The sequence below is a fragment of the Bos taurus genome, chromosome 13 (genome assembly GCF_002263795.3).
Source record: "Bos taurus isolate L1 Dominette 01449 registration number 42190680 breed Hereford chromosome 13, ARS-UCD2.0, whole genome shotgun sequence".
Classification (NCBI taxonomy): domain Eukaryota; kingdom Metazoa; phylum Chordata; class Mammalia; order Artiodactyla; family Bovidae; genus Bos; species Bos taurus.
Window position 1 is genome coordinate 2,877,597 of NC_037340.1, and position 20,980 is coordinate 2,898,576.

General features: G+C 41.1%; 1 protein-coding gene across 2 annotated transcripts in view; it reads right to left on the minus strand.

Moving 5' to 3' along the window:
* Positions 1–20,980, minus strand: part of PAK5 (p21 (RAC1) activated kinase 5) — a 424,652-nt gene that overhangs the window by 313,330 nt on the left and 90,342 nt on the right. The window contains exon 2 of one of the 2 annotated variants that reach the window (XM_059892554.1): positions 5,771–5,920. The gene's annotated coding sequence lies outside the window, so the exon portion shown is untranslated. 2 annotated transcript variants of the gene reach the window in all.

Here is a 20,980-nt window from a genome sequence, read left to right on the forward strand (position 1 = left end):
AAGTTGATCCCCAAAAGACTGACATTTTGCCAAAATTTAACAGAATAAATGGAGTTGTAAAACTACAGAGAAATGGGATGAATGGTATTATCCCAGCTTTTAAATTCTGAAACATTTCAAAACCATAGAAAGGTTGCCAGAGTAGAAGATTCATGTCCATAAAATCTTCACATGCCTTTGAAGCTTAACGTTTTGCCACATTTGCTTTCTCTGACTCTTTCTGTCTTCTTTTCTCTCTTTTTTACCTGGCCACATAGCACTGCATGTGGATCTTAGTTCCCTGCCCAGGATCGAACTCATACCCTTGGCAGTGGAAGCACAGAATCCTAACTACTGATCCATGAAGGAATTCCCATCTCTGCCTCTTTTTGTGTGTATTCTCTGTGTACACATAATTATACACACACATACTTTCATGCACATACACATTTAAATATATGTACTTATGTGCATATATACATATGCATATATATTTTGGGAAACATTTGAAAGTTACTTGTAGATATGACACTTCACTCACAAGTATTCAGCAGATTTTTCATTAAGTCCATCTAGTCAAAGCTACGGTTTTTCTGGTGGTCAGGTATGGATATGAGAGCCAAAGTCAGTCTCCCACATGACCATCATATACTGACTGCATTTAAGAAACAACATTAATACAACATTATCTAATATATAGTTTATTGTCAAAGTCTCCAAATTCTCCCAATAATATCCTTTACAGTAAGCTTCATTTTCCCAGGATCCAATCCAGTACTACAGACTACATTTAGTCATCAGAAGTTGAGATTTCTTTAATCTGGGGCAACATATTGTCTTTCTTGACATTGATATTTTAAGAGTAAAATAGACATTTTCCCAAAGAAGATAAACAGTTGATTAAGAAGCATTACAAAAAGAAGCTCAACATTGCTGATTATTAGAAAAATGCAAATTAAATCTACAAAGAGGTATCATCTTACACCAGTCGGAATGGCCATCATCAAAAGTTTACAAACAATAAGTGCTGGAGAAGGTGTGGAGAAAAGGAAACCTTCCTACACTGTTGCTAGGAATGTAGATTGGTGCAGACTCTATGGAAAATCGTATGGCGCTTCCTTACTAAAAACAGAACTACCATATAATCTAGGAAACACACTGTCGGGCATATACCTAGAAAAGGTCACAATTTAAAAAGATACGTGCACCCCAATGTTCACTGAAGCACTAGTGACAATAGCCAAGAGATGGAAGCAACCTAAATGTCCATCAACAGAAGAATGGATAAAGAAGTTGTGGTACATATATACAATGGAATATTGTTCACCCATAAAAAATAATGAAACAATGCCCTTTGCAGTAACACAAATAGACTTAGGGATTATCATACTAAGTGAAGGAAGTCAGAGAAAGACAAATATCATATGACATCACTTATCATCTTTATTTATTTTCTTGGGCTCCAAAATTACTGCAGATGGTGACTGTAGCTATGAAATTAAAAGACTCTTGCTCCTTGGAAGAAAAAGCTATGACAAACATAGACCGCATGTTAAAAAGCAGAGAAATTACTTTGCCAACAAAAGTTCATCTAGTCAAAGCTATGGTTTTTCTGGTAGTCAGGTATGGATGTGAGAGTTCGACCATAAAGAAAGCTGAGTGCTGAAGAACTGATGCTTTTGAACTCTGGTGTTGGAGAGTCCCTTGGACTGCAAAGAGATCAAACCAGCCAATCATAAAGGAAATCAGTCCTTGAATATTCATTGGAAGGACTGATGCTGAAGCTGAAGCTGCAATACTTTGGCCACCTGACGCAAAGAAATGACTCACTGGAAAAGACCCTGATGGTGGGCAAGATCGAAGGCAGGGGGAGAAGAAGACAAAGGAGGATGATGTGGTTGGATGGCATCATCAACTCGATGGACATGAGTTTGAGTAAGCTCCAGGAGCTGGTGATGTACAGGGAAGCCTGGTGTGCTGCAGTCCATGGGGTTGCAAAGAGTCGGACATGACTGAGTGACTAAGCTGATCACTTATCTGTGGAATCTAAGAAGATGATACAATGAACTTATAACATATATGGGGAAAGAATCTGAAAAAGAATAGATATAAATATATGTATAACTGGATCACTTTGCTGTATGTCTAAAACTAATGCAACATTGTAAATCAACTATAACCCAATATAAAATAAAAATTAAATTAAAAATGTGCTGTACAGTCAAGATTTTTCAAGGATAGTCTTCAGTTTGGTTTTTCTAATTTTTTCCCTCATGATTGGTGGTGGTGGTGCTCAGTCACTTCTGACTCTTTGAGACCCCATGGACTGTAGCCCATCAGGCTCCTCTGTCCAGGAGATTCTCCAGGCAAGAATACTGGAGTGGGTTGCCATTTCCTACTCCAGGGGATCTTCCTGACCCAGGGATTGAACTTGCATCTCTTGTGTCTCCTGCATTGGCAGGTGGATTCTTTACCACTGCGCCACCTGGGAAATAATGCCTAGATATCTTTTCCTAATGCATCTTCAGAGGCACTGTGGTTTCAGTCTGTCTCATTATTGGCAATAATAAATTTGATCAGTTGGAAAAGGCAACTTCTGCCAAATCTCTCCATTTTTATGGTATCTTCTCCCCTTTGTGACACTTTGAAGACTATGTGAATAGTCCCCTGCTCAAGGACTTTTAATCTGGTGGCTAGCATCCACTGCTGACTCTTGCCTAAATCAATTATCATTGTGGTGTTTGCAAAATAAGCATTATACATACTGGAGATAGAGTCCAACACAAAAACCCATTAACTCATATAGAGAAAATAGTCTTCATTGGGATTAATCCTGTTACAGTTTAATAGTTTCCCCTTTAATTTCTGAGAAAATACCATACTGCTGGATAATTCTTTGAGTACAACCGTCAGTTTTTTTCTAGGATAATTCAGATATATGAAAGGATGAAAATGCACAGACATGACTTCAAATAAGCCCTCTAAAAATGACAAATGTCTTGAATGGTCTCTGTGGCTGTGACATTTACATACATCAAATATCCACATGCTTCCCCACATTCACCAGTTGCCCTTGCAGTGGGGAGGGACCAAGTAATTAGTTCTGACCAATGACCCGTTAGCGGAAGTGATAAGTCACTTCTGGACTGAAGTTCCTACAAGGCCATGTCTCTTTCTTTCTTTGCTTCAGCAGTGACCATGGAGACTGAGTGTTGAAATGAGGAGTCAGAACACAGAAGCAGCCCAGGCTGCTAAATCACTGCATTGGAAACAGTTGCCCCGAAGAGTTATTTGACCTACAGTGGACTTGGCATGAGTGGGAAATAAACCCCTATGTGCTGAGCTGCTGTAATTTGGGTTTGTTTATTATCACAACATAATCAAGCATATTCTATTGTCTCTAAAAGCCAATTTTTATCAATAATTAGAATTTAACAAGAACCACATTTGGATTATAATGGTGATATATTAATTTATCCATGGTGGTAATGCAACTGATGCAAAAACAATAGTCATCTACAGGACAACCTTCTCTGCCCTTTCCCTGCCTCCTTTTTCTCTGACAGCCAAACTTCAATATAAAGATTGATGATGAAAGCTCGTGGTATCCTGGAGCTGTTTTAGGAGAACTGCTTTGCAAGCTGGTGGGTGCAACAATGGTACCTTGACATTGCCCATGGAGGGAGTATTTACACCAAAGAAACTGGCAAATGCTACACACTGGCACCACTTCCCTCATCCTCCCACACAGAGCTGCTTGTTGAACATTTAAACAGCACATTGGTGGCTATTTTCCTTTCCAGGTTCTGCTACAAATAGGAGATGGGCATATGACCCAGTATTCACCAGTAAGAGTTGCAAGGAAGCTGGATACAGAACATCGAGGAAGACTTCTCTCCCTATTAAAAATAAAACTATATATATATATATACACATCAAAAAAGCACATATATGATCACTAAAAGAAAGATATGTACTAGAATGTTTATTGTAACATCTTCACTGTAACCCAAAACTAGTTACTATTCAAATGCTCATCAACAGTAAAATGGACAATGAAATACTGTAAAGCAATGATAATAATTTGCAGCTACACACAAAAAATGGCTGAGATTGTTTCAAATATAATGAGTAAAAGAAGCCAACACAGGACATATTAGATGAGATTCCATTTAGATGAAAGTTCAAAACAGGCAAAATTAATCTATGGTGTTGGACATTAAAAATTATACAACTAGTTACACGTGAAGACGCTAGTTATGGAAAATGAACCTATGAGAGACTTCTTGAGTCTAACTATATTCTATTTCTGATCTGGGTGATGATCTCAAATGCATCAGTTTGTGAGAATATATCAAGTAAATGCATATTTAAAACTTGTACACTTTTCTGTATGTATGTGCTTAGTCACTCAGTTGTGTTTGAATCTTTGTGAACCCATGGATTGTAGCCCATTGGGCTCCTCTATCCATGGGGATTCTCCAGGCAAGAATACTTGTTGCCATGGAGTAGGTTGCCATGCCCTCCTCCAGGGGATCTTCCCAACCTAGGGATTGAACCCAGGTCTCCCACGTTGCAGGCAAATTCTTTACCATCTGAGTCACCAGGGAAGCCCAAGAATACTGGGGTTGGGTAGCTTATCCCTTCTCCAGGGAATCTGCCCGACCCAGGAATCAAACTGGGGTCTCCTGCATTGCAGGCAGATTCTTTACCAGCTGAGCTACCAGGGAAACCCTTCTGTATGTATAGTATACTTCTATAAAATGCTTTTTAAAATAAAGAAAGATGAAAAGATAATAAAGAAAGATGAAAAAAAAAGAGGAGAGGTTGACTTTGCTTCTCCTTCTCACACTGACACGTCTGTGTGAGATGTGGATGCCTAGACCCATGGCAGCCCTCTCAACCAACACACTGAGGGGAGCAGAGCTGGATTCCTGAGGACAAGGCTGATCCATGGCACCAATCTTGGAAGTCCCTCTGGATCTTTGGTTTGGGAAATAATAAATATCATTTTGGGGACTTCCTTGGTGGCTCAGTGGTTAAGAATCCACCTGCCAATGCAGAGGACACAGGTTTGATCTCTAGTCTGGGAGGATCCCATATGCCACGGAGCAACTAAGCCTGTGTACCACACGATTACGGAGCCTCTGCTCTACAGCCTGGGAGCCACAACTACAGAGCACATGTGCTGCAACTGCTGAAGCCTGAGAGCCTAGAACCCATGCTCTGCAATAAGAGAAGCCTCCACAATGCAAAGCCTGCACACGGCAACAAAGAGCAGGCCCTGCTCTCCACAACTAGAGAAAGTCCACACACAGCAACAGAGACCCAGCACAGTCAAAAATAATGCATTTTAAAAATTATATTTTTCTTTGGCCTAGAGTAGTCATGTAGTCAAAATTATTTATTCTGAGGACTTCCCTGGTAGTCCAGTGGCTGAGACTCCATGCTCCCAGTGTAGGGGGCCTGAGTTTGGTCCCTGGTCAGGGAACTATATCCCATATGCCACAACTAGGAGTTCACATCCTACAGCAAAGAAAGATCAAAGATGCCGCATGCTGCAGCTAAGACCTGGCCTAGCCAAATACAAATTTCTTTTCTTTTTTTAAATTATTATGATTTTCGATGGAGACAGCCTTTGGTATTAAATGAAGGAAAAATTTGCATGTCAGCATTGCAAAGCAGAATGATTAACCTATGCAGTAGTTTTCAATACTGCATCAGATAATTGACATGGTTATTTTAGTCTGTTGGAACTTCTATAACACAATACCACATACTGGTGGCTTACCAACAACAGAGATTTGTTGCTCACAGTTCCAGAGGTTGGGAAGCCCAAGATCAAGGTGCCATTCTGAGTGACGTTGTTGTGAGAACCCTCTTCTGGTTCAGAAGCCAGTGTCTTGCAGTGGAGAAGAGGTTAGGGATCTCTCTTGAGGCTCTGTTATAAAACCATTAATTCTGTTCAGGAGGGCTCCACCTTTAAGATTAAAGGCCCCACCACTTCCCAAAGACTCCACCTCCTAATAGCATCATCTTAGGGGCTTAGAATTTCAACATGTGAAGTTTGGGGGGATACAGACATTCAGACCATAGCAAAGGCTATCCTGGTAATTCTATTTATCAAATTAGGTCCCCCAAGGACTTACCTTCCTGCTCAAATGTCATCTCTTCAATAACAAAAGAATATCTATGTACCTTTATTATGTATATATGAAAATGACTTCTAATCATTCTGTAATAACATTTCCTCACTCCTGTCACCTATTTCCTCCCTATTACTCTCCTTCATTGTCATGAGCACACCTATATTTCTGGAATTATCTTTTTGTCTCTATGTTTCTCTTCTAGGACATGAGCTCTACATTAAAATGAAGGGTAGAGGAGCAGAGAGGCCTTTCCCACCTTGTTCAGTGTGGCCTCTCTAGTGCCTAAAATTGAACCTGGCAGAGTGTGGACAATCAATCCATGTTTGGGATTTTTACTATGTATTTAGTTACCTCTGGCTGTGCTAGGTCTTCATTACTGCACATCTATTCTCCATTGTGGTGTACAGGTTTCTTCTCATTGCAGTACCTTCTCTTGTTGAGAAACATGGGCTCTAGATCATGCTGGCTAGTAACCAGGGTATGTGGGCTTAGAGCTCAGGCTCAGTGGCTGTGGCACACAGGCTCAATCATTCTGCTGCATGCTGGTATCCTCCTGGACCAGGGATTGATCCTGGGGCCCCTGTGTTGCAAGGCGAACTCCCAACCATTGAACCACAAGGGAAGCCCAATAGATTTTTAAAAAATAAATGAATAAAGAAGGAACACACATCACCAGGTAACTCATTAAGTCCCCCTATGTACAAACGAGTTCCATTCCAAGAGTACATTCATTAGGTACAATCTGTTCATAAGCACAACAAAGTTACCCTGGGTACCCAACTAACACAATCGGCTATATAGGACTATACTGTGATAGGTTTACAATACTTTCCAAACAAATACTATATAAAAAAATAAAGAAAACATTTTTAATCTTACAGTACCAGCTGCATCACCCTGCCTTTCCACTTGCTTCTGGACATCCTAGGATTGAAATTAAGATCCTATGCTACTGTACTGTATGCAGCATTGTAAAGTACACAAAGCCCAACCACCTGTAGAGGACGCACACATGTGACAATGTATGCCAGACATGTGAACTAACTAACATGTGAACTAACAAGCGAACATAAAGTTCACAACTCAGAGGTTCATAAAGGAAACTGTTCATATAGGAAACTTACCGTTTTTAAGCTTTCCACTGAGTACCTATTGACTCATCTGGGGCTTCCCTGTTCTCCTTCATGTGCAACAGTCATGCCATGGTTTCCCTCTTCCTGCCAGATGCGGGTACCCGGCGGGTCCAGTTGCACTGGAAGGTCTTCCTGTCCTACTTGCACAGGGATTCACGTCTGTCTGTCACCTAGTTGTATTCTAAACATAGTCTGTGGGTTTTCAGTCTTTTTACCTCACTGTCTTCTTTTTATAAGAAGATTTTAAAAATATGATAAATGATACCTCACCAAACTGCTAACACCTTTCCAGAAATCCTTCTGTAATTTATCAACGTTTTTGAAAATAACCCAACAACAAGCCTACCTTACAACACAGCAAGAAAACAGACCTACAACTCATTAGGCCTGAACTTCTGACTAGTAAGAAGCACAGCAGAGTGAATATAGCACAATTAACATTTCTTAGATAAGTGAAAATTTAGGCACCCAGGGCATGACTGACCCATGGCAGAGACGAATGGGCACTGAAGCAGGAGAGACTTCTAAGTGTGTGGAAATGAAGCTTTCTCTCATCATCGGGAGAGTGAATATTTTCCACAAAGTCTGCTCGTGGCATAAAACATGCCATCAAAATACAAGGCAGAGGTTGTGTGACGTCCCTGCCAGGCTGCATAAGCATGCAGGTGCCCCTGTGACAGGCGCTACCCCTCAGCCATCGGGACTAAAAATACTTCTTTGCTGTCACCACTACAGAGTAAAGACTTTGACATAATTTACCAGATTTGACTAGTTTCCCCCCACCTTTTTTTTTTTTTTTTTTAACTTTCAATGAGGCTCTGAACTCTTCCCCTCAAAATTGAATCTGACAATTGCAAACCAAGGAGATTTAAAAGAACAAACAGGCTCCAAGTTTTCCTTCAAGCCTGGTTAGATAGACTTCATGTGCTTTGAGCTTAGCCATGGGCCAGAGAGAGCACATCCAAGCGCTTCCTGAAAGGTGACGGAATGGGATGGCTTCATCTTTTCTCTAAATATTTGGCTGTGTTTCCTCTTCTTTTCATCTATTTTAAACTCCCAAGCAGCCACTCCCCATGTGATGTGATCTGTGGAACTGAGATGAAATAGTTCAAGAGGAAACATCTCTTTAAAAACTAAATATGGTACAAAGAAGCCAGAAGTAACTGGTGGATATGGTGGAATGATGTGACCTAAAGAAATGTGTGAATCAGTATATTGAGTTTTGCTTTAAACTGGAGGAGAAATTGGGGTGACAGCTAGAAGGACCCAAGTCAAGAGAATTCCATTTTTAAAGGGAAAAAAAAATAAGAGCACATGGATATGATACAGAAAAGCAAATTCAGGACAGAGGGAGGACTTGCCAGAGCAAGCAAGAAAGGCCAATGCTCCATTTCAGAAGGTTGGGGGGGGGGCAGTGGTGGTCACAGTTTCCTTCTGAGCAAAAGGATTGAGGCAGAGACAATGTGGATAGATGAAAGGTTGGTAACGTGAGGCAGAAGGCATGGGGATGTTCTGTTCTGATGGCTTCTCTTTACTTCATGAAACAAGAAGCAAGAATATCAGCTCCAAGTGGGAATGAGGAAGAGAGGAGGAGAAGGTCTGAAATGGTTGTTAGGAAAACAGGAGAGCAAAAGGATTTGGGAAAACCATCCAACTCCCTGGCAGCTCAAAGGACTCATGAGTGCTTCCTGGTTTATAAAGTCAAGGGAAATCAGCCACCATGATGAGTTTTCTCCAGCTGTGTTTAACTGGTCAGGCAACAAGTGAGAAAGGGGTGAATGTAATCAGCATTAGATTTTTGCCAAGTGAATAAAAAGAAAGGAAAAAGGAGAAATGTGCAAAGTATAGGCAAGAGAGAAATTATAATTATGGCAACTAGAATCTGAGCTGGCATGGGGCAGGGAGACAGAAAGGGGACAGGGCTGGTGAAGAGGGTGATAGATTTCAGATCATAGTGGGGCTGGTGAATTGTTGAAGCTGAGGTATGACAGGGCACAAGGGCCCTCGAGAAGTTATCCTCACTGTCACACAGAGCTCCAACAGTAAGGTAAATGGAGGAGCAAGATGTCAAGGAAAGAGAAACAGCAGAGATAGTCCCCATATTGTTTAAGGCTGCCACGGGAACAGACAACTCAGACTAGATCTGTCTTAAGGGAAAGATAAAACTGTCTAGTAAGGAAGAAATTAAAAAGGGTTACCAGAGAATGGAGGAGAGCCTGTATATATAAATGTAGACCTAGGAACAACCCTTCCTTTATGAGATTGTAGATATAAGAAAATGAAGTATCAGCAAGAAGGAAAAACATCCTTGAAACAAGTTTCTGGTGGCAGCCACAGCAGTGACCCACATCCTGAAGCCTTCCTGCACCCTTTAAGATTCATAAAGCCAAAGACTCATTGTTGGATTTCTAGCCAAACCCATTTTACAGATAAGTAGCGGAGAAGACAATGGCACCCCACTCCGGTACTCTTGCCTGGAAAATCCATGGACAGAGGAGCCTGGTAGGCTGCAGTCCATAGTGTCGCTAAGAGTTGGGCACGACTGAGTGACTTCACTTTCACTTTTCACTTTCATGCATTGGAGAAGGAAATGGCAACCCACTCCAGTGTTCTTGCCTGGAGAATCCCAGGGATGGGGAAGCCTGGGGGGCTGCCATCTCTGGGGTCACACAGAGTCAGACACGACTGAAGCGGCTTAGCAGCAGCAGCAGCAGCTAGACTCAAAGAGGTGGAAGAATTTACTAAAAGCTCTACAGCTACAATGCTGACATCTTGACTTACTTTTTAAAAGGGGACGATTACTGTCTTCATGTCAGTCAAACCATATAAAACGGATATATTATAGGTCAAAAGTGGTTGAATATTGTCACTTTCATGCTGTTAACCTAACACATCCTGGCATTCTTTCCATTATAGCAGAATGTCAAGAATGAGCAATGAATTTTTTTTTAATAAAGTGGTATTCAATTGGTTCCTTATAAAACTCTCCAAATTTTATCAGGAAAACTCCACTAAGCTCTGTGGAGTTAACTGTAAATAATCTCCTAAAACTGAGGTCAAACTTAACTTCTAGTAAGAAAATGAGGAAGAATCCAAAAGTAATGGATCAGAGCAGCCATCTGGAGCTGTGACTAAGAGATTACTGGTGACCTTCAAATCTAAATTAAGGTGACCTGGAAAAGTGTGATTGGATTATGACTATAAATATAATGCTTATGGCTAAGGAATTACATTGTATATTAGGAAAAGGAGAATGGTTACCAAGATGTCTGTAAAAGGAAACAGAGCCAAACCCAAGGAGTATTTTGCAGGAGTCTCCACCCATCTCCATGGTGGGATATACCATCTTGGGGATGGATGCCCTTGGTCTACAAAGCTCAATGATACTAGTGAAGAAGTTCAAGTCATCCCCTCCGAAAGCCACAATCTCTGTGAAGATAACCTGGGCTTCCCCCGGGGACATGACCAAAAAGAGAGACTGCCATGTCAAATCACACAGAGGCTGGAATTTCTGGTGGTTATGTTTCTCTTCAAATATTCATAAATCAGCTTTATTATTTTTCATACATTAGCCTCTGTAGTTGGGGAATGTGATTAATGTGCATTAGTGTTTGAGACATAATGAAGCTGGGCTTCCTTGGTGGTGCAGTGGATACAAATCAATCTGCCAATGCCTGGAACACAAGTTCAACGATCCCTGGTCTGAGAAGATTCCACATGCCACAGAGCAACTAAGCCTGTGTGCCACAACTACTGAATCCCGCACACTCTAGGGCCCATGAGCCATGACTAGTGAGCCCCTGTACACAACTACGGAAGCCCACATGCCCTACAGCCAGCAAGTGGCAGCTGCTGTGCCCACGTGCTGCAGCTACTGAAGCCCATGTGCCTAGAGTCTGTGCTCTGCAACAAGAGAGCAGTTCCTGCTCTCTGCAGCTGGAGAAAGCCCATGCGTAGCAAAGAAGAGGCTGCACAGCCAAACATAAGTAAATATATATAGCAGTCTGTGGTGGTGGTGGTGGTTTTAGTTGCTCAGCTGTGTCCGACTCTTGTGACCCCACAGACTGTAGCCCACCAGGCTCCTCTGTCCATGGGATTCTCCAGGCAAGAATACTGGAGTGGGATAGCAGTATGTACATGTCAAAAAATAAGTATAAATAAATAGATAAATATAGCAGCATGTACAAAAAAGAAATAAAAATGAAAATGATAATAACAATGATTTTTTAAAAAGACACGCTAAAGCAGATGCAAATCCCTGGAATCACCAGCAGACTTTCCTCATACCAGTACTGCCGCTCCTCTTGGCCTGAGCATGGGTCCAGAAGAGGTAGTTCAGCTGGTGTGTAAGGTAAGTGAGACAGGCCAGGCAGCTAACACCTTCAACTGAGAGCAACCCTCAACCATGCAAATGTTGGTGGATAAATATCCTGACTTCCTCACTCCTCAGTGGGAAAACTGAGACATATCCTGTACTGTCTCCCCAAGGGTCTTCCAGACACTAAATCAGCAAGCTGAGAAATCAGATTTTTCCCCCTTCAGAATCAACTGAGGGTTATGGAGAATTTAACAATATATAGAAGGCCACTCAGGAGCATCTGTTCAATCTTTTCCCATTTGACAGGAGTGAGTAAGTGCTCAGTCACTCAATTGTGTCCTACTCTTTGCGACCTCATAGACTGTAGTCTGAGCTTTTCCCGACAATAATACTGTAAACAGGTTACCATTTCCTCCAGGGGATCTTCTTGACCCAGGGATCAAATCTGAATCTCCTGCCTCTCCTGTTTTGCAGGCAGATTCTTTTAACACTGAGCCACTAGGGAAGCCCATTTGATAGGAAGTCACACTTTTCATTTACATGGTAAAGAATCCAATTGCAATGCAGAAGATGTGGGTTCGATCCCTGGCCTGGAAGATCCCCTTGAGAAGGAAATGGCAACCTATTCCAGTGTTCTTACCTGAAAAATACCATGGACAGAGGAACCTGGCGAGCTACTGTCCATGGGGTCACAAAAGAGTCGGACAAGACTGAGCGACTAAACAACAACACACTTTTATAAACTGGTTTCATAAGTGAAAAAGAGAAGCCCAAAGTCTGAATTACACACTGACTTGATGTGGCTACAAGTATATGAAAAAGAACATAGAATAACAAGAACAAAGATAAAAGCAAATAGTAAGCAAGGGCAGAGACTGGTAAACAGCCGTTACAGACACTGGAAGTGACAAGAAACAGTATTCTAGACGCTATCATATTAATAATATACTGCAGAGTTGAGCTCTGTGCTATCCGTGGCTAAGCACTTTGCATACTTTATTCTCACAATAATACTTATTATTATTTTATTCTTACATTAACACTCCAGGTAGTTATTGTTATCAGATGTTCCACTTTGCAGATGATGAAAACAAGGCTTGATGTTAAATCCAAAGTAAACAACTGGTAGGCGACAGAGTTAGGATGTATGCCGGGGGGTCAGTTCAAACATCACACTCTGCAACTAATCTGTTCTATTGCTCTTTTCTCTGTGCCGGACAAAGGTAGGGAGAGTTATGTCTCGGAAGGCTGTATTTTGAGAATGGAAGTGAGCATAAGCAGGGGATGGTGGTGGTAGTGGTGGTTTAGTCTCTAAGTCATGTCAGACTCCTGTGACCCCATGGACAATAGCTCACCAAGCTCCTCTGTCCATGGGATTCTCCAGGCAAGAATATTGGAGTGGGTTGCCATTTCCTCCTCCAGGGAATCTTCCCAACTCAGGGATGGAATCTGAGTCTTCTGCACTGGCAGGCATTCTCCTGCACTTCAGGCAGAAGATTCTTTATCTTTGAGCCACCAGAGAAGTCCAAGAAGGGGATGGGAGATCCACAAAGAAACAGGATGAAGGCTCCAACCTGCCTGCTCTGGCAAATGCTAAGGCCATTCAGCACAAAGAAAGCACAGTCTGGAAGTACCCAGCCACTGGAGACTGGCCATCATTCAGCACAACAGCTCATCCTCCATCTGGAACACTCCCTACTCGAAGAGCCTGGGGTGAGGGGAAGGGGGACTAGAGGCAGTTCAACATTTCTCTTGTGAAACTAAAGCAAAAGTTGTGATTGGAGAAAATGGCAGCATACACACAACTTCAGTAGGGGAATTGTAGACACCACATCACACCAACTAAAAGTGAAACGACAACGTCAATGTTAGGGAGGATGGAGAGCAACTGAACATCTCCTATATTGCTGGGGGGAGTATAAAACGGTACAACCACTTTTAAGAAAGGCCTGGCCATTCCTTGTAAGATTAAATGCCAACCTTATTACCCAGCAATTATATTCCTCAGTACTTAACCCCCAAAGAAACAAAAGATGTGCAAACCTGTCCATCGTTTTACTCACAATAGCCAAAAATCAGAAACAACTCAAATGTTCAACTCGATGAATGGGTAAACGAATTGTGGTATATACATACAATGTATATGACTCAAAGAGAAAAGGAAGGAATTACTGACAATATACAACAGTGGACCTCAGGGGCATAGTAATAGGCATGGCAGTACATACTTTCTAGAACAGACTACATTAATGATGATGGAAATCACATCAGTGGTTACTTTGAGGGGGCTGCTGAATGACTAGAAAGGGGCATAAATACTATTTTCAGGTGATACAAGATAGAACATCTATCTTGTATCATCTATCTTGATTAGGGTGTGGGTTTACACACACACACACACACACACACACACACACACACACATTTGTGAAAACTCATAGAACTACAAAATTTAGACATGTGCTTTTCCTTAATGGAAATAACGCTTAATTTTGGGGGTGGGGGGTGGGGAAGAGCTACATCAGTAGACATAAAGTGAAAGTGAAAGTGAAGTCGCTGAGTCGTGTCTGACTCTTAGCGACCCCATGGACTACAGCCCACCAGGCCCTCCGTCCATGGGATTTTCCAGGCAAGAGTACTGGAGTGGGGTGCCATTGCCTTTTCCCTTAACAGCAGCTAGGCATATTATATTTACTTGGAGCTGGTATACTTGGTGACAGCCTTACTGCCCTCGGACACGGCGTGCTTGGCCAGCTCCCCAGGTGGCAGCAAGCACACGGTGGTCTGGATCTCCCTGGATGTGATAGTCAAGCGCTTGTTGTAATGTGCCAGGCGTGATGCCTCGCCAGCGATGCACTCGAAAATGTCATTGATGAAGGAGTTCATGATTCCCATGGCCTTGGACGAGATGCCGGTGTCCGGATGGACTTGCTTCAGCACCTTGTACACGTACACGGAGTACATGTGAGTAAGTCAGAAGACTTAACTCATATGTTATTAAGTTTCAGGACAGCTGGGGAAGTTTTTGTTGCAATCTTTGATTCAATGAATTGTCATTTCCCACAAGAATAAATATCCTAACTACAGAGGAATCCTTTGGTTTTCCCTCAAGTACAAAGTATCATGACATTCATTTCTTTTAGACAAAATATTAGGTCTAAATTGCAGTGGGAGTCCCTACACTAACAAATTGTTTTCCACTGGACATATTTGTTAATTTCTCCTTCTATGCACATTAGAATTCTCTTGGGAGGATCTAATAAGTAGAGATTATGCATTAGTGCCAAAGTTCCTCCAATCTGATGTACACTGATTTTTCTTTAAACATTGAGCAAGTAGTTCATCATAAGAAGAGTTAAATTTTTGACATCACACAGTGAAGAAATTATTATTGAAGGAGGAAACAGATAGAACAGGCTCCATATCGAAAGCAAGACTCCATCTTGGGCTGGACTGTGGACTTTGAGCTGTACACCCAGTATCTATGGAAACGACATACCAACTGGAAAACAAGGCCCCCTGGATGGAAGAGCCCCAGAGCTTGTACCTAGACTCTCTGTTGCCTAAAAGAATACCCTAATTATCTGTGTAACCGAATAGAACCATAAATTTTATTATGTTTATTGGGGTATGACCACAGGCCTATTGATAATTGTCCACTGTTAACTACCTAGGCTTAAGGCATATGAATCATGGGTTAACTTTGATTGTATCTTTCTTTTCCTTTGTTCAGACTAGTTTCAGGGAATTTGGGGAGGTGGGTTTGGGCATGTACACTTAGGGTATATAAGGTTTTCAGAAATACTGGTCAGGGTCCTTGTCTAAGAGGAGACTCTGCCTTGGGCCCGCCAGTGTAATAAACTGCTCTCCACTATCTGCATTGTCCTTCTGAGTGAGTTTGTTTCCCAGAATGCACGGCTACAACATTATCTTTGAAGGTGTTGAGAAAAGTAGAAAGCAGGGGGGAAAATCAGGTACACTAAAATTCAAATACTTACTGTGTGACCAACACTGGAGAAAGTGCTTTGCATATGTAATCTCATTAATCCTCAGAGCATCCCTGCCAAGCAGGTGTTACATACATGACATGAGGAAACTGAGGCTCCTAGAAATTATTATGCCCACAGTTCATAGCTGGTGAAGGTGGAGCCAGACTTCATTCCAGCTTTACATAACTCCATGGCCTCCATTTTTGTTGCCTAGAGACATCCATCCATTTCCTCACCCAACAGATGTTTATCAAAGTGCCTACTGCTTCAAGCATTAAAGGCATAGATGTGAGTAGCAACCCATCCCCTGCACTGCTGGAGCTTATATTCTATTTGGGAATTGGTGGTGTTAAATTATGCCAACAGATTCTCTGAAACTCCTTTCAACAACTGGGACTTAATGTTCCTTCCCCTGAGTGTAGACTAGACTTGGTGACTTACTGGTAACAAACAGACTAAGTGGTGTGTCACTCTTGAAACTAGGTCATAATACACTGTGGCTGCCTCTTCTGGATCATTTGCTCTGAGGGAAGTCAGTCATCCATGGTGAGAATGCTCCAACAGCCGTGTGAAGAGCCCCACGTGGTGCGAGCCTGAGGGCTCCTGTCAATAGCCATGGGAGTGAGCTTGCAAGCAGACACCCTGACCTCAGTCATAATCTCCAGAAGAGACTGCAGCCTTGCTCAGTACCCTGGCTACAACCTCATGAGAGAACTTGAGCCAGCGACATCCACAAGTTACTCCTGAATTCCTGATCCACAGAAACTATGAGTTAAATATTTGTTGTTTTAAGCCAGTGAACATGGCTAACTTGTCACATGGTAATAGAGTATATAAAGATGTGCCAGGAAGAAAACGAAGAACTGAAAAGCAGAAGAGTGCTGGTGCTGTTTTAGGTAAAGTGGACATGGATGGCATCTCTGAGCATTTAATATTTACATGAGACATGAAGATGGAGAAAAGAGAAGTGTTTGTTGGATTCTGGAGCATGTAGGTAGCTGCTCTCTTGACAAGATTAGTTACTGCAAATGATGGAAATTGAGACCAATTAGAATACCATGGGGAATAATGGAAAGAAAGAGTTAGAAATATTATCTGTATATGTCTTCCTAAAATCTTAACTAGAAGAACAGAAATGGAGAGTGCCACCGATGGTGGTGGTATTTTGTTGTTGTTGCTATCTTTTTGAAATGACAGATATTTTTGTTTGCACATGTGTTGAGGAAAAAAAAAATGAAAAAGGAGGACACGCCCAAAGAGGGAAAAAAGATGCACAATCTCAGCACAAACATAGGGACCAGACAGGAATGATATTTCCTGCATCAGGACCAGAATGCCTAGGGTAGACAGAGTTGGAAGGTAGGTTTTTGTGAAGCTCTGTGGTTATGAAGATGAGGGAATTTATGGAAAGTTTTATTAGGGTAAAATTTCTTTTAAGACACACATAATTTTTAATTATATAATTACCTAAAATACTGCCCAAAAGAACCCTAAATGTGTTTTTATCTTGAATATACTGCTTTGGGGTTTTGGGTCTTAACATCTCCTATGCCTCATGCTTATAATCATGGTGAGTTATGTGCAAGTTCTCCAACGTTATATTTTATTTTTTTTTTTATTCTTCCAATTTTATTTTATTTTTAAACTTTACATAATTGTATTAGTTTTGCCAAATATCAAAATGAATCCACCACAGGTATACATGTGTTCCCCATCCCGAACCCTCCTCCCTCCTCCCTCCCCATACCATCCCTCTGGGCCGTCCCAGTGCACCAGCCCCAAGCATCCAGCATCGTGCATCGAACCTGGACTGGCAACTCGTTTCCTACATGATATTTTACATGTTTCATTGCCATTCTCCCAAATCTTCCCACCCTCTCCCTCTCCCACAGAGTCCATAAGACTGTTCTATACATCAGTGTCTCTTTTGCTGTCTCGTACACCAGGTTATTGTTACCATCTTTCTAAATTCCATATATATGCGTTAGTATACTGTATTTATGTTTTTCCTTCTGGCTTACTTCACTCTGTATAATAGGCTCCAGTTTCATCCACCTCATTAGAACTGATTCAAATGTATTCTTTTTAATGGCTGAGTAATACTCCATTGTGTATATGTACCACAGCTTTCTTATCCATTCATCTGCTGATGGACATCTAGGTTGCTTCCATGTCTTGGCTATTATAAACAGTGCTGCGATGAACATTGGGGTACACGTGTCTCTTTCCCTTCTGGTTTCCTCAGTGTGTATGCCCAGCAGTGGGGTTGCTGGATCATAAGGCAGTTCTATTTCCAGTTTTTTAAGGAATCTCCACACTGTTCTCCATAGTGGCTGTACTAGTTTGCATTCCCACCAACAGTGTAAGAGGGTTCCCTTTTCTCCACACCCTCTCCAGCATTTATTGCTTGTAGACTTTTGGATCGCAGCCATTCTGACTGGTGTGAAATGGTACCTCATAGTGGTTTTGATTTGCATTTCTCTGATAATGAGTGATGTTGAGCATCTTTTCATGTGTTTGTTAGCCATCTGTATGTCTTTTTTGGAGAAATGTCTATTTAGTTCTTTGGCCCATTTTTTGATTGGGTCGTTTATTTTTCTGGAGTTGAGCTGTAGGAGTTGCTTGTATATTTTTGAGATTAGTTGTTTGTCGGTTGCTTCATTTGCTATTATTTTCTCCCATTCTGAAGGCTGTCTTTTCACCTTGCTAATAGTTTCCTTTGATGTGCAGAAGCTTTTAAGGTTAATTAGGTCCCATTTGTTTATTTTTGCTTTTATTTCCAATATTCTGGGAGGTGGGTCATAGAGGATCCTGCTGTGATGTATGTCGGAGAGTGTTTTGCCTATGTTCTCCTCTAGGAGTTTTATAGTTTCTGGTCTTACGTTTAGATCTTTAATCCATTTTGAGTTTATTTTTGTGTATGGTGTTAGAAAGTGGCCCAGTTTCATTCTTTTACAAGTGGTTGACCAGATTTCCCAGCACCACTTGTTAAAGAGATTGTCTTTAATCCATTGTATATTCTTGCCTCCTTTGTCGAAGATAAGGTGTCCATATGTGCGTGGATTTATCTCTGGGCTTTCTATTTTATTCCATTGATCAATATTTCTGTCTTTGTGCCAGTACCATACTGTCTTGATAACTGTGGCTTTGTAGTAGAGCCTGAAGTCAGGTAGGTTGATTCCTCCAGTTCCATTCTTCTTTCTCAAGGTCGCTTTGGCTATTCGAGGTTTTTTGTATTTCCATACAAATTGTGAAATTATTTGTTCTAGCTCTGTGAAGAATACTGTTGGTAGCTTGATAGGGATTGCGTTGAATCTATAAATTGCTTTGGGTAGTATACTCATTTTCACTATATTGATTCTTCCAATCCATGAACATGGTATATTTCTCCATCTACAACGTTATATTTTAACACCTTTATATTTTTGTTTGTTACACTTAGTCTATTAACCTGACTTTTATTTTACTGTACATAATGAAGCATGGATAATCTTTTCCATGGATATTCAGTCTTCCCACTTACTGGACTGTTCACACTCTACACTAATTAGAAATGATACTTCTACTAAATTCTCATATAATCATGAGTCTTTTCCAGATATACTGGCCTATTTCTGTAGACCTTACTCTTTTTCTATTGTGAAATATCAAATACACACAAAAGGACAACGAATAAAAATATACTGTAGTTTAATGAATTGTACAAATTGTCTGGAATCTGAGTTGATAGTTCACACAAATACATGAGCATTTTGGCTGGTATTACATAAAATTAATAGATTATAACTCTTACTATCAGTTCTATGAACTTGACATTAGTGAAGGGAGGCATATGAAAAGTCCCTACTTTACATATGTTCCCATCTTATATGTTTTCCTTATATGTTTATATATCCACTTATGCATATTTTCTTTTAATTACATTTATACCTTATTCAACTTATATACAGAGTACATAATGAGAAACGCTGGACTGGAAGAAGCATAAGCTGGAATCAAGATTGCCAGGAGAAATATCAATAACCTCAGATATGCAGATGACACCACCCTTATGGCACAAAGCAAAGAAGAACTAAAGAGCCTCTTGATGAAAGTGAAAGAGGAGAGTGAAAAAGTTGGCTTAAAGTTCAACATTCAGAAAACTAAGATCATGACATCTGGTCCCATCACCTCATGGCAAATAGATGGGGAAACAGTGTCAGACTTTATTTTTTGAGGCTGCAAAATCACTGCAGATGGTGATTGCAGCCATGAAATTAAAAGATGCTTACTCCTTGGAAGGAAAGTTATGAAAAACCTAGACAGCATATAAAGAAGCAGAGACATTACTCTGTCAGCAAAGATCCAGCTAGTCAAGGCTATGATTTTTCCAGTGGTCATGTATGGATGTGAGAGTTGGACTATAAAGAAAGCTGAGTGCCAAAGAATTGATGCTTTTGAACTGTGGTGTTGGGGAAGACTCTTGAGTGTCCCTTGGACTGCAAGGAGATCCAACCAGTCAATCCTAAAGGAGATCAGTCCTGGGTGTGCATTGGAAGGACTGCTATTGAAGCTGAAACTCCAATACTCTGGCCACCTTATGTGAAGAGCTGACTTATTTGAAAAGACCCTGATGCTGGGAAAGATTGAGGGCAGGAGGAGAAGGGGATGACAGAGGATGAGATGGTTGGATAGCATCAGTGACTCAATGGACATGAGTTTGGGTAAATTCCGGGAGTTGGTGATGGATAGGGAGGCCTGGAGTGCTGTGGTTCATGTGGTCGCAAAGAGTCAGACATGACTGAGTGACTCAACTGAACTGAACTGATACCATATTTAATACTGCAGGTGAAATTAATAATTGTCTGAAAACCATTTCATTATTACAACTAAATACATTTCATATTATCTAGTAAAGACCTCTCTTTTCAATTACCAGCAAAGGGCAAATGTATCCATGCATTCTTACTAAAAATAATTACTATAATAATCACAAGCTCATTATTAACACCTCAAAGTACAATAAAACCCATGTTCAGTTCAGTTCAGTTGCTCAGTTGTGTCCAACTCTTTGTGACCCCATGAACTGCAGCATGACAGGCTTCCCTGTCCATCACCAACTCCTGGAGCTTGCTCAAATTCATGTCTGTAGAGTCAGTGATGACATCCAACCATCTCATCCTCTGTTATCCCCTTCTCCTCCTGCCCTCAATCTTTCCCAGCATCAGGGTCTTTTGCAATGAGTCAGTTCTCACATCAGGTGGCCAAAATATTGGAGCTTCAGCTTCAGCATAAGTCCTTACAATGAATATTCAGGACTGATTTCCTTTTGGGTTGACTAGTTGGATCTACTTGCAGTCCAAGGGACTCTCAAGAGTCTTCTTCAACACCACATTTCAAAAGCATCAATGCTTCAGCTCTCAGCTTTCTTTA